The following is an 11,375-nucleotide window of genomic DNA, read 5'->3' on the forward strand; positions in this document are numbered from 1 at the left end:
GAAGCGAGTATCTCAAAGGTGCTGGAATGTTACCTGAGGATTCAAAATCGGCTACTCGGTACAGTCGCTTACTCGTTATTTCTCTCCCTTCCAGCATTGTGTTGTTTCGTGGGTCGTTATTATAAAATATATAGGCACGTTTCGTAACGGCTTTGTCGCAATCTAGAACTCACAGAGCTATTGCCTGTTTACATCTAGAAGAATCCCCGAAGCTCTTTTAATTTGTTCTTTTAATGCCGAAAACGAAATCTAGAAGGCGAAGCTGAAACGTTTGAGGACTAAGAAGTTTGCGCGTTAGACTAAAGCCTCCGATGCTCGTACACACTAAACTTTTTTACGCCTTTTTGAGTATAAGGTGGGTGTACCATAACTCACACCCCTTGAGAGTAAAATTTTGTAGGTGTAATGAAATATACCTACCTCTCAGGGTGTATTTCACAACACCTTCAAACTTTTACACTTAAAAGGATGTGAGTTATGGTACAGCCACATTACCTCTGAAAGGGTGTAACATCTACTTAGCGGGTGTGCGGCTTGTTGGACTGTTAATTGGAATTAACACTGCCAATTGGACGATACCCTACCTGATTCACTTTTTAGTGTCAACTGACAACCTTAAGCAATGGAGTAACATGTGCAGCTTTGTTTCCATAGTGAGTGTATATCATGCATATCAGCCAAAGTAAATGCATAACATGAACATATAATGTATTGTGTTCTCCTAATATAGCAATTCCGAACTGGTGCTATATTGGACCAGTATACGGTCTGATATACAGGTTAGGATATACGCGCTTAAATTGAGAGATGGATTTGAAACATCACATAAATGGGATGACGAACCAAAAGCTCACTTAGAAAGGCAGAGAAAACAGAACTCACTTAAGAGAAAACAGATACTATATATGTTGCCTGTCTTACGAGCGTCTGCAAATTCGACAGCCCTGCTCCCATTCCAGTCTAAAGGAAGGGTGAGGTGTCTAAGTTTAAGTTGATTATATACACAAGAAAACACTGAAGTGAGGAATTGCTTGGTGTATCAACTCGCCATCAAGATATATACCATTTGTGTTTCTTACTGGTTTTGGTATGAGGGAAACTTATGACTCAGTGTACACACCATTCATATTCCACGACAATGTTAAACATTTTACAATAAGGCAAAACACCCTTAAACCATTACACCCTTATTACATCCTCAGTACAGCCTTAACACACCAATGTAGATGTGTACTCAATTCATACCCATCTATGAGAGGATCAGCCTCGAAGGGATGTAATATGAGTGTGATCTGGGTGTAGATTGCAAAATACACCAATCTTATACTAACGTAGGTGTAAAAAAACTTAGTGTGTAGGCCATCTCGCACTTCGCCAGTATGCTACCCGTGACAAATCCTTCTTCGAGAGGTCATCGTGGAACTGGTGGCAATGGCTAGAAGCCTTGTCACCGTATAGGATGGATAAGTTTTGCATTTCGAGCAGCAAAAAAATCAGAAAAAAACTCCTATTCGGTACTGTTCTTGCGTGTAGAATTGATTTATTCATTGTTTTTGCACTTTCAAAGATACAGATGGAAAAAAAAAGCTCAAGAATTTATAGTGCCTCTAATGCCATTTGTAGTGCCTAAATCGGGATTTTTCCGCCTTCTATAGGCGCCTAAAACAATCTTTTTTTCGTGCTTAAAAATCCGGGCTCTATCCATCACCAACATGGCGTTGCGATGATAATCGTCTAGTTTTTCGGCGAGCAGATGACGACGATGAACAGAAAAAAAATGGGGAAGTAAGTCGCGGCAAAAACGAAAGAAAAAAATGCAGACACTATGGAGGAAAGGAGGTGAGCAGCTGAAATAAGCGAATGACTCTGAAAATGTAGTTTTTCACCGCCTTCTTTTATTTGCTCGAAACTGTGCAGGAATATGATGAGGAATTCCAGTGGTCGATTTGGAGCGTGTGTTTCTGCTCCGCGGTGGAGAAAGCGTGTTTCACTGGTCGGTTCCGCTTGGATTCGCCTGTTTCACTCGTCGTTTCAGATCAACTCGCTCCGCGACGGAGTGCTCCTGTTTGCTCCGCTGAGAAAGCCGGAACTCCAACGAATCATTGTCGTAACTTCCGCATCTTCAAGGCCGAGCAACAGCAATTGCTGGACCAGATGGGTGACATAAACCCGCCTTTGTTGTAACTACCCTCAAGCGAGTGCTTTTCGCAAAACTGCCATCTTGTCGTGGTCACACGTCATAGGCAACGTCATTTTGAGGACTTTGTTTACATGCCGTTTTAGCGCTTGTCGACATATTTCTGTCGGCATAAAACCAAACAAGTTGAACGTATTTTGCCAGCTTATACTATACGGTGCTTCTTCCGCGACATGGTAGCCCATTTCTCCTTAGTTTAAGTCAGAGTGTCGAACCGAACCGGAACCGAAAACCGGAATTAACCGTTATTTTTAGCTGGAACTGAACTGGAACTGAACCGTAATTACTAGCGGAACCGAACCAATCTAAAAATTCCGGTTACCGGTTCGGGATACCGGTTCGGTTCGGGTTGGTGTGTGCTGCCTGTTATCTATGCCATCTTCTGGTGGCGACATCCGTTTTATGTGAATAATACTCGAGATTCGGCGGTGCGTTCGGGTGCGCGGAACATACAAGGCCAAGGGCGAAGTTAGTTGTCCCCTCGCCGCCGCTTATAGAGGAAACATGTTTTGTCATTCCTACCTTCGAAAGCTTGCAGCAGTACTGCACTGTAACAACATCATGTGGAATATTTAAAACGTAGCCAAAGAACCACTATGTTCAATAAGGCTGCACTGCTCTGCTGCTGCAAGTGTGCCGCGACGCGCCAGTCACAGCATTTCAGCCCTTCCATTTGCAAGTGCCCCGTCCCCGGCACCGACAGCGGCGGCTGCGGAGTGTGCGGTGCACTTCTATAGTTTCAATTTTAGAGTTGTGGAGTGTGGACGCTGGCCGAAGTTGTGCCAGTCTGTCCGAACGCAGACGCAAAGAAGACGAAAGGAAGCACACGGAGGTCAGTGCAAGTTGCAGTGAGTGAAGTTCCTCGAACTACATATATACAGGGTGTTTCACCTAACGTGATAAAAAATTCTAACTGGCGACGTACTCGCCGGAGGATTGTGGGACTTTCGGCAATTACCTTCTGGAAACTATTGCCACCATTGAGGAGGCTTTGGACAATTTTCAATTGCGGTAAATTTTTTTTTATTGAACTTCGAAAATTGCACAGCGAACCTCACTTTCTTCTTTTTTTTTTTACATAAATATGAAGTCCTTCACGGATAGCCACAGACCCAACAAAAACTATGCACAGTATCCCAACAGAAATAGTCGAAAAAAAAGTGAAAATTACGCTTTAGCCCCGCCTGCTTGATTTTCGCAAAGAAGCGCTCGCGACATGTTCGTCTAGAGGAGGAAGTGTCCCCGCCTTCATTTGTTTTCTCCTTCCTTGTGATAAGACGGTTACTTTGTTTTCTTTGTGATAAGACGGTAGTCACCAGCATCAAGGTCAAAGCGGGGAAAAGAAAGGTCAAACAAGAGGCGGGACACTTCCTCCTCTAGACGCACATGTCGCTCGCGCTTCTTTGCGAAAATCAAGCAGGCGGGGCTAAAACGTAATTTTCACTAATTTCTTCCGACTATTTCTGTTGCGATAAGTGCATCCGTGGAGGACGTCATATTTCTGTTAAAAAAGTGAGATTCGCTTGGCTATTTTCAAACTGCAATTGAAAAAAATAAATTTCACTCAATTAAAAACTGTCCAAAGCCTTCCTACAAATTCCCAAGTTGTACACCGGGCCGCTGCCTCCTTTAAGATGCGGTAAAAGGGATCTACCTGACTGGCAGGTCATGAAAGGGTCGGACGACACCGCCTATAGGTCGTCCACGGAAGAGACCAGTAGCATCGAACCTGATTCCCCTGCGAGCGGATGCATGGTGATCACAGGCAAGAGAAGTGTGCCACCAAGTGATTAATCTGTAATCACCACTTCAGACGATGAACAACCTTTCCAAGAGGCTGCAAAACGCGCAAGGAAATCGAACCCTCGCCACACCGCGCGAGTAAACTCTCTGGAGGGAATTACCGTGATATTCGCGCCGCTGGAACGGGCTTCTAACCTGGCCAAACTCAATCACCTCAAGCTCTCTCAGTTTCTTACTTCGGTGCTGCAGGGGAGAATCAAGCGAATCCGGCCGAACTATATGCCAAGAACACTACTATGCCAAAGTACCCCTCTTGCAACTTACCAAAATCTGTTCGATTATCTGCCACGAGCAATACAGTGGGTACGAACATGTGGCTGCTTGCTGCAGTCGAACGAAAACGTGCCCTAACTGTTGGACATCCCACGACAATTTGGAGTGCCCTTCTACCGGTTCGGAGTACCAGAACCCTTCTGCATAAACTGCAAAGGGAAGCATACAGCCACATCTAGGGACTGCCCGAAACTAAGAGAGCAGTGGCGCATCACCCGGGAACGATCGCGCTCCAATAGTACCCACAGAGAGGCGAAGGAAAAGGTCAGAAGGATAGGGCACCATAGACATCTCAAGCACAGCAGTGCGCTGAAGCCTTATGCTGCTTCTGTGAAAACTGGAGCTAGGCACCCCGCCTGGATTGCTCCTGCGACGCAGCCACAAGCCCCGTGGACAGAAGCTTGATTTTCCTTCGCTACCACCCAAAGAGCATCAGGAGGTGCAAAGGTGTGCTACACTCAAGAAGCCATTGGAATGCAACAGCGGCTCCCCGACAATATACTCTCAGCCTGCTTACCGCACAGCACTGGACCGATCGGTGGGAACTGGTATGCCTGCGCTGATAGTGCGGCTGCTGTTTGCAGCACTCAAGGCCATCATCTCTGCTTGTCCCGAAGTCACCGCCCTTGCCGAAATCCAATTGACCTTACAACTCGAAGCAGAACATAACTGCCGTCACATTTCTCATCGTCCTAAATGAAACCGGCCAGGAGATTATTATGATGGGAAGAAGAAACAGTAGAGCATTCCACCCTCGTATTCTACGTTGGAATTCCAGAAGATTCGTGCACAAACAGGCCAACCTCAAGCTACTCTTACGAAAGGAGGACTTTGATTTCTTGGCTATACAAGAAAGCCTCACTCAGCCGTCATTTAAGATTCCGCCATACGTGTCGTACCACGCTAGGGGTCTTCAAGCTGATGGCCTCCCGATGGCATCACTATTTGTGCAACGGAATATTGCTCAGGCTGAGATCGGCTGGGATCCACAAACGAATGCGTCCTACACCATATGCGCCACATCTGACCATATACGCCGATGATATCTGTCTCCGCATAGCAGGAACGAACAAGGAGTACATTCGCGACTCAGCCGACGTAGCACTAAATGCCATCAACGAGGCCTTATTGGAAGGTTGGAAATATCACCAGAAAAGTCCCAATGTCTTGTCTGTATCCCTCCAAGGAAACACGTTGGTTGGGACTTCCCACGTCTAAGCATCAATAACATCTGTGTTCCAAGATGTACGTAAAGCATGCAGATACCTTGGTGTCACTATTGACAGCGCCTTGCGCTGGACGAAGCACGTGCACGAAACCATTGCTAAAGGGAAGAAATAGCTAAATTTGCTCAGACGAATCAGTGGCAAAACATGGGGCTGTAATGCACGATCTATGCTCACTCTGCACAGAGCTCTTAATTTATCTCGGATTCTGTATGCGACGTCTTACGTTGACTTGCCGCCAACACAATGACTGAATCTCGAGCGTCTCCATCGGGCCGGCATACGAACAGCGCTTGGTCTACCCAGATATTACTTGGCAGCGCTTGGTCTAACAGCTACTTGGACCAATTAGCATCTGCCTCACACCACAGCACAAGCCCCAATTTGCCAACCCCGGGAGACAGCGACAGAAAATTTGTTATCGATGAGATAGTTCTTACACAGCACCCTGCGATCCGGAACATCCTGCAAAATCATCGACTTGATCTCCCGTTGAATGGACTTTCCCGCAGTACACAAACCCTGCTTTTCAGGTTACGAACAAGAAGCGCTGTCACTAAATCACAGTTATTCAAGATTGGCTCTCTGGACAACGCAAATTTCAAATTGCATACATTGTCAGCAAATCGAAACTATTGAACACATCCTGCTCCATTGCTGTGCATATGCTGTTGTGCAGAAAAAAATACCTTGGTCATTGCAGGAATTGTACGGTGGATGATGTCCTACATCCCAGAGGCTCTTTCACGGAAAGACTCTCCAAAATTCGCAGCCTCGTCGGCTTTCTCCAGGAGTCTGGCCTCGCTCGAGACTATGAGTACTACTCGGACTTCTCACCAATTCTGGCAGTGACTGTCCTAGATATTAACTTTCGGCCGTCATCTTTCCTTCGTCTGTTATCACATCATCTCATCTCATCCTTGCTACAGTCGTGACGCTGCCCACGTAAGTAAGGCCAACAACGGCAAGCCGATTTTCCCCACCACCACCACCATCGGGGGATTCTGGTGCTCGCTCCAGATCGACCAGTGGAATTCGCCATGGTCAACACACATTACAACTAACATCTGATTGATCAAAAAATTTGCACCATAGTTCTCCTTCCAAGCACGTTCTATATCATGATTGTATTACATGGTGGCCTAGATGATATCATAACTGGTTATAACATTATATAGGTTTACTCAGGGGCGTCAGAAGTCCTTCACGGCAAGGGGAAGGCGGGCCTAACCTAACCTAACCCAACCTATCCTAAAGGAGAGCACTATGGTACATTGCTCTAGATTGAAAAGTGCGGAAAAATTCAAAAATGATAGCCATTGATGCGCTTATTAGTAATGACTCGTCCAAGCAATTAGATGACAATGGATGTTCTGATGTAGATGGGGAACGCCATCTCGCGTTCTTGGTTACCTTAGACGAAAAAGAAATTGGCATTAGAGCAGCAAAAACTGAAACAGTTGTTGATGAGGTTACATTAAATGTGGTAAGACAAATTTATAGAAGTAAGCGAGCGGTGGCGTGTTTCTTTATCTTCTTTTTTTTTTGTCCTCAAGTGAAATGGTTTCGCCTGCAAAGGGTCTCATTATTCTTGCACTAAAAGGCACTGTCGAGTGTTCTGGCCATGGCTCAGGCAAAGACAGCAGATCAGCCACACGAGTCATCAAACGTACCAGCGTACTGATTAAAGTGACCTGTTTAGCCATGGGAGAGAAGGAAGGGAAGATAATTCGATAATGAAGGAACCCGTGTTGCATGCACCCTGCATGTGGCCTTGTTCTAGGTTCTCTTTTCTTCTTTCTTTCTTTTGCTTTTCCGTTTTCCATTCTCCCCTTTTTCTTTTTTTTTGAATAGCCAGCAGGCTCCTTGCCTGGCAAACCTTACCTTTTTTTTTCCTTAATAGACACATACCCCCACCCCCCGTGTTGTAGCGATGAGCGATGGTCATTCAAACACTATCGATAGTACTATCCATGGCTGAGATGACTACTCATTTTAGCTATCCATAGTAAGCTGAACACAGACCAAACCCACTTGCTGCAAAAATGTAGAAGTCACTGCTCCCAGTTGTGTTATCAATCTAATCAAATACCCTTATAGTTTCACGGTAGATTTTTTTTTAAATAGTTGCGAACCGTTAGCATGAAAAAAAAAAACTAATACATAACACAGGAGCTGCCAGTTCCGAAAAAACGACGGAAACTCCTGTTCTGCTTAAACCAACAAAGTAGAAAAAGAGATTTCGTGGATTGTTGTGCGCTATGCTTGTGGTTAATATTATTCAGAGCAGCCTGTAAGAAAGAAGCACACTGTAAGAAAAATTGCCGTAATTGTGCTGCACAAGTGACTGCTAACTCTCTTGCCGGCATATGTGCCCTAACCTATAGGCTGCACAAAATCGGTTTGGAGTGCACACTGCACTTCTTAAGTCCTCGTCTTTATCGCGCTCTGCAGCAATACACACTGCATAGTTCCAAACTGGACTTTCGCAGCTTAAGAGGGGATACCACCTCCGTCGGCCCCACGTATTTTCTATGGGACAAACTTTGCAGTCTCTTTCGGTAAATAAATAACCGATTTATTATAGCATTCAGAACTGCGCTTTTTCGCTCCAGAAAAATTATTGGTTTTCTCAAGCCATTTTTCTAAACACGTTACTGAAGCACAAAAATTACCAAAATTCGATACTCAAGCTTTGACACGCTCTTGTAAAAAAACTAGGAGACGTATGCGGAAAATTTTCTGAAGCGATAAAGCAAAAATCTTTCTAGAGCATTTTAACGCCAGGATCATCCGCATCCGATTATCTGTTCTCTCGATATATGATAAAATGTGAAGGTTGGTAAAGCGCTGCATTTTGCGCCTGCCTGTGGCGCCATATCGCGGGCTACAGGGGTAAAAAGAATCCCTCCGCCACACAGCAGTGTAAATACAACACCCTATCCAAGATTCCCTTTCCTGACAGGTTCCATTCCCGCTGTTGAAGTCTTTGACACAGCTCTTTTGGGGAGATTAGGTAAGGGAATGACAAACGCGTCTGCTGTATCGGGAGTGTTGGAGATAGTGTGTGTGTTGCAATCTCCCAGTCTGTTCCCTGCCTTGGGTTTTTCCGACCTGATCGGCATGACAATGCACGTTTTCCGGCAGGCAAGCCTCCAGCTATGTCGTATCATCCTTGTTTTTTTTTACACCATGGGTCCTACGTGTATATGGTGCTGTCTTTGCAAGCATACTAGTTTTTAATTGTACTGAAGTGATGAATATCGGCACTGCTTTTGTTATTAGTTGCTCCGGTGCAGGGGTTTATGAAAAAAATGCCCCCCCCCCCACACACAAAAAAAGCCACCGAAAAAATTATCCCCTGAAAGAAATGTCCACAAAAAAAAGTCCCCTGAGAGACATCCACTATTGATATGCGTGGGCTTGTTCACTTTGGGCGTCGACTTTTTGCTACAGTGTGAATAAACACCGGGGCGGGGGGGGATATGAAGATATATTAAGCAAAAGGGGAAAAAGGAAGACTATTCTCTAGAGAACTGGCCTAGGATTTTCCCTCTCCCTCGCGCGCCCCGCCCACCCGGAGCGCGCCAATGGGAGGACGCGTGGGCGGAGTCGACTTTCATTGCCATCTGGAGGCAGAGGTTCGAACGTAGACGGAGACGTGCTTTTCGCGATGCTATGTCCACTGGGTCGTTCCATTCACCATGGCCCTGAGGTGGCCCGTGTTCCAGAGATGGCGCTGCTCGATCTAACCTAGGGACGTGCGTTCCTTGGGACCACGAAAATGGTCGGCGGTAAGTACTGTGTCTGAGCGATGCTCGCGTTTGTCTGTTTGTTTGTTTTTGCTTTTAATGAACGTTTTATGATGACTTGTTTTTGCTTTTAGTAAACGCTTCATGATCGGCGTCTCTGAGCGATGCCCGCGTTTGTTTGTTTGTTTGTTTTTGCTTTTAATGAACGTTTATGATGGCTTGTTTTTGCTTTTAATAAACGTTTCATGACCGGCGTCCCTGAGCGATGGCCGCGTTTGTTTGTTTGTTTTTGCTTTTAATGAACGTTTTATGATGGCTTGTTTTTGCTTTTAATAAACGTTTCATGATCGGCGTTCATTAAAAGCAAAAACAAACAAACAAACGCGGGCATCGCTCGGAGACGCCGATCATGAAGCGTTTACTAAAAGCAAAAACAAGCCATCATAAAACGTTCATTAAAAGCAAAAACAAACAGACAAACGCGAGCATCGCTCAGACACAGTACTTATCGCCGACCATTTTCGTGGTCCCAAGGAACGCGCGTCCCTAGGTTCACAGATCGAGCAGCGCCATCTCTGGAACACGGGCCAACTCAGGGCCATGGTGAATGGAACGACCCCAAACGACCCAGTGGACATAACATCGCGAAAAGCACGTCTTCGTCTACGTTCGAACCTCTGCCCCCAGATGGCAATGAAAGTCGACTCCGCCCACGCGTCCTCCCATTGGCGCGCTCCGGGTGGGCGGGGCGCGCGAGGGAGAGGGAAAATCCTAGGCCAGTTCTCTAGAGAATAGTCAAAAGGAAAGGTCAACCGAAGCGAGTAGTCGTATACTCTATTCGAATTCCGAATCAAACATGAAATTCAAAGTTCAAATTCCTAATCGAATATATGTTTCTTCCAAACCGAACACATTTCAATAATCGCGAAGCTACACACGTTAGACTGGCATAGGGAGGGCATAAAATAATGTGATCGCTACTCCAGCATGGAAAGCGACGGACGACACGAAACGTCTAAGTAAATTGTAGGAAGATAAGATAAGTTGATAAGGAAATTTAAAGATTACGTTCGTTTCATGCCGAATAATGATTTCGCATATGGTGGACACGGTGGACGGGTGTAGGAGAAAATGGACCAGAAAAAAATGGCCCCGCAAGCAGACTTGTGTCCGTTACTCGACAAAAGTAATTCATTACCGTTACCGTTACTTCTACCCAAAAAGTAATTTTTAACGTTACCAATTACTCGACTCCAAATGTGATCGAGTAACGAGTAGAAAAGTAACGCGTTACTCCGGTCGTTACTCTGCATTCAGGCAAATTGTCAGGCAGTCTTTGTGTGCCTCAGAAAAAAAAGAAAAGAAAACGAAAGAAAAAAAAGAGATGTTCAATTCAATTCAATTCAATTCTTTATTTCCCAAACAAGTTGGTGGGGAGATGTTCATCAGCGGAACAGATGAAGTACAGCAAAAAACACGAACGCGTAGGAGAGGTAGATCTGTACGTCTACTGTATTTATGGCCCCGGAAGAAGTTGACCAGATTGTGGAAGAACATTGGGTGGAATTTCCCCATGACTCACTAAACCCCTAAAGCTGCCCTAGCTCACTAGCGATCGTTCGCTGGATGCTAGTAGTTTTCATGTGTTAGTCAGACTTTCCTGTGTCGATGTTTTATGGATAATAAAAGCTGTACATACACTTATTCAATTGTTTCATTGCCCTTACAACTCCGCTTCTGCTGATGATACGGCTAATCTACAATTGAAGTATGAGAAGACAACTGAAAAACCTTTATCTGACTTTATCTGACAGCTTGTCAGCGCCCTGTCACTTCTTTCGATCTGACCAAAAGCACGAAAATACTATATAGGAAAATATTAGTATCCAGGTTGAGTTGGGAACTACATCCAACGACACCCACGTACAGTGAGCGTTAAATCGGAGCCTCAGGATATGCGATTCATTTCATTGGTATGAATGCTATGGTGAGCTACGAATACAGAAGGTAATGCGCCATTTTGCTCACTACGCTGTAGTACTTCCTTTTATAAAAGAACGCGGCTACCATGTTTACATCACATTTGCCAGATATACGTAAAATGCAGCAGGACGTTGGAAGATT

Source organism: Ornithodoros turicata, chromosome 1 (assembly GCF_037126465.1).
Source record: "Ornithodoros turicata isolate Travis chromosome 1, ASM3712646v1, whole genome shotgun sequence".
Taxonomy (NCBI): Eukaryota; Metazoa; Arthropoda; class Arachnida; order Ixodida; family Argasidae; genus Ornithodoros; species Ornithodoros turicata.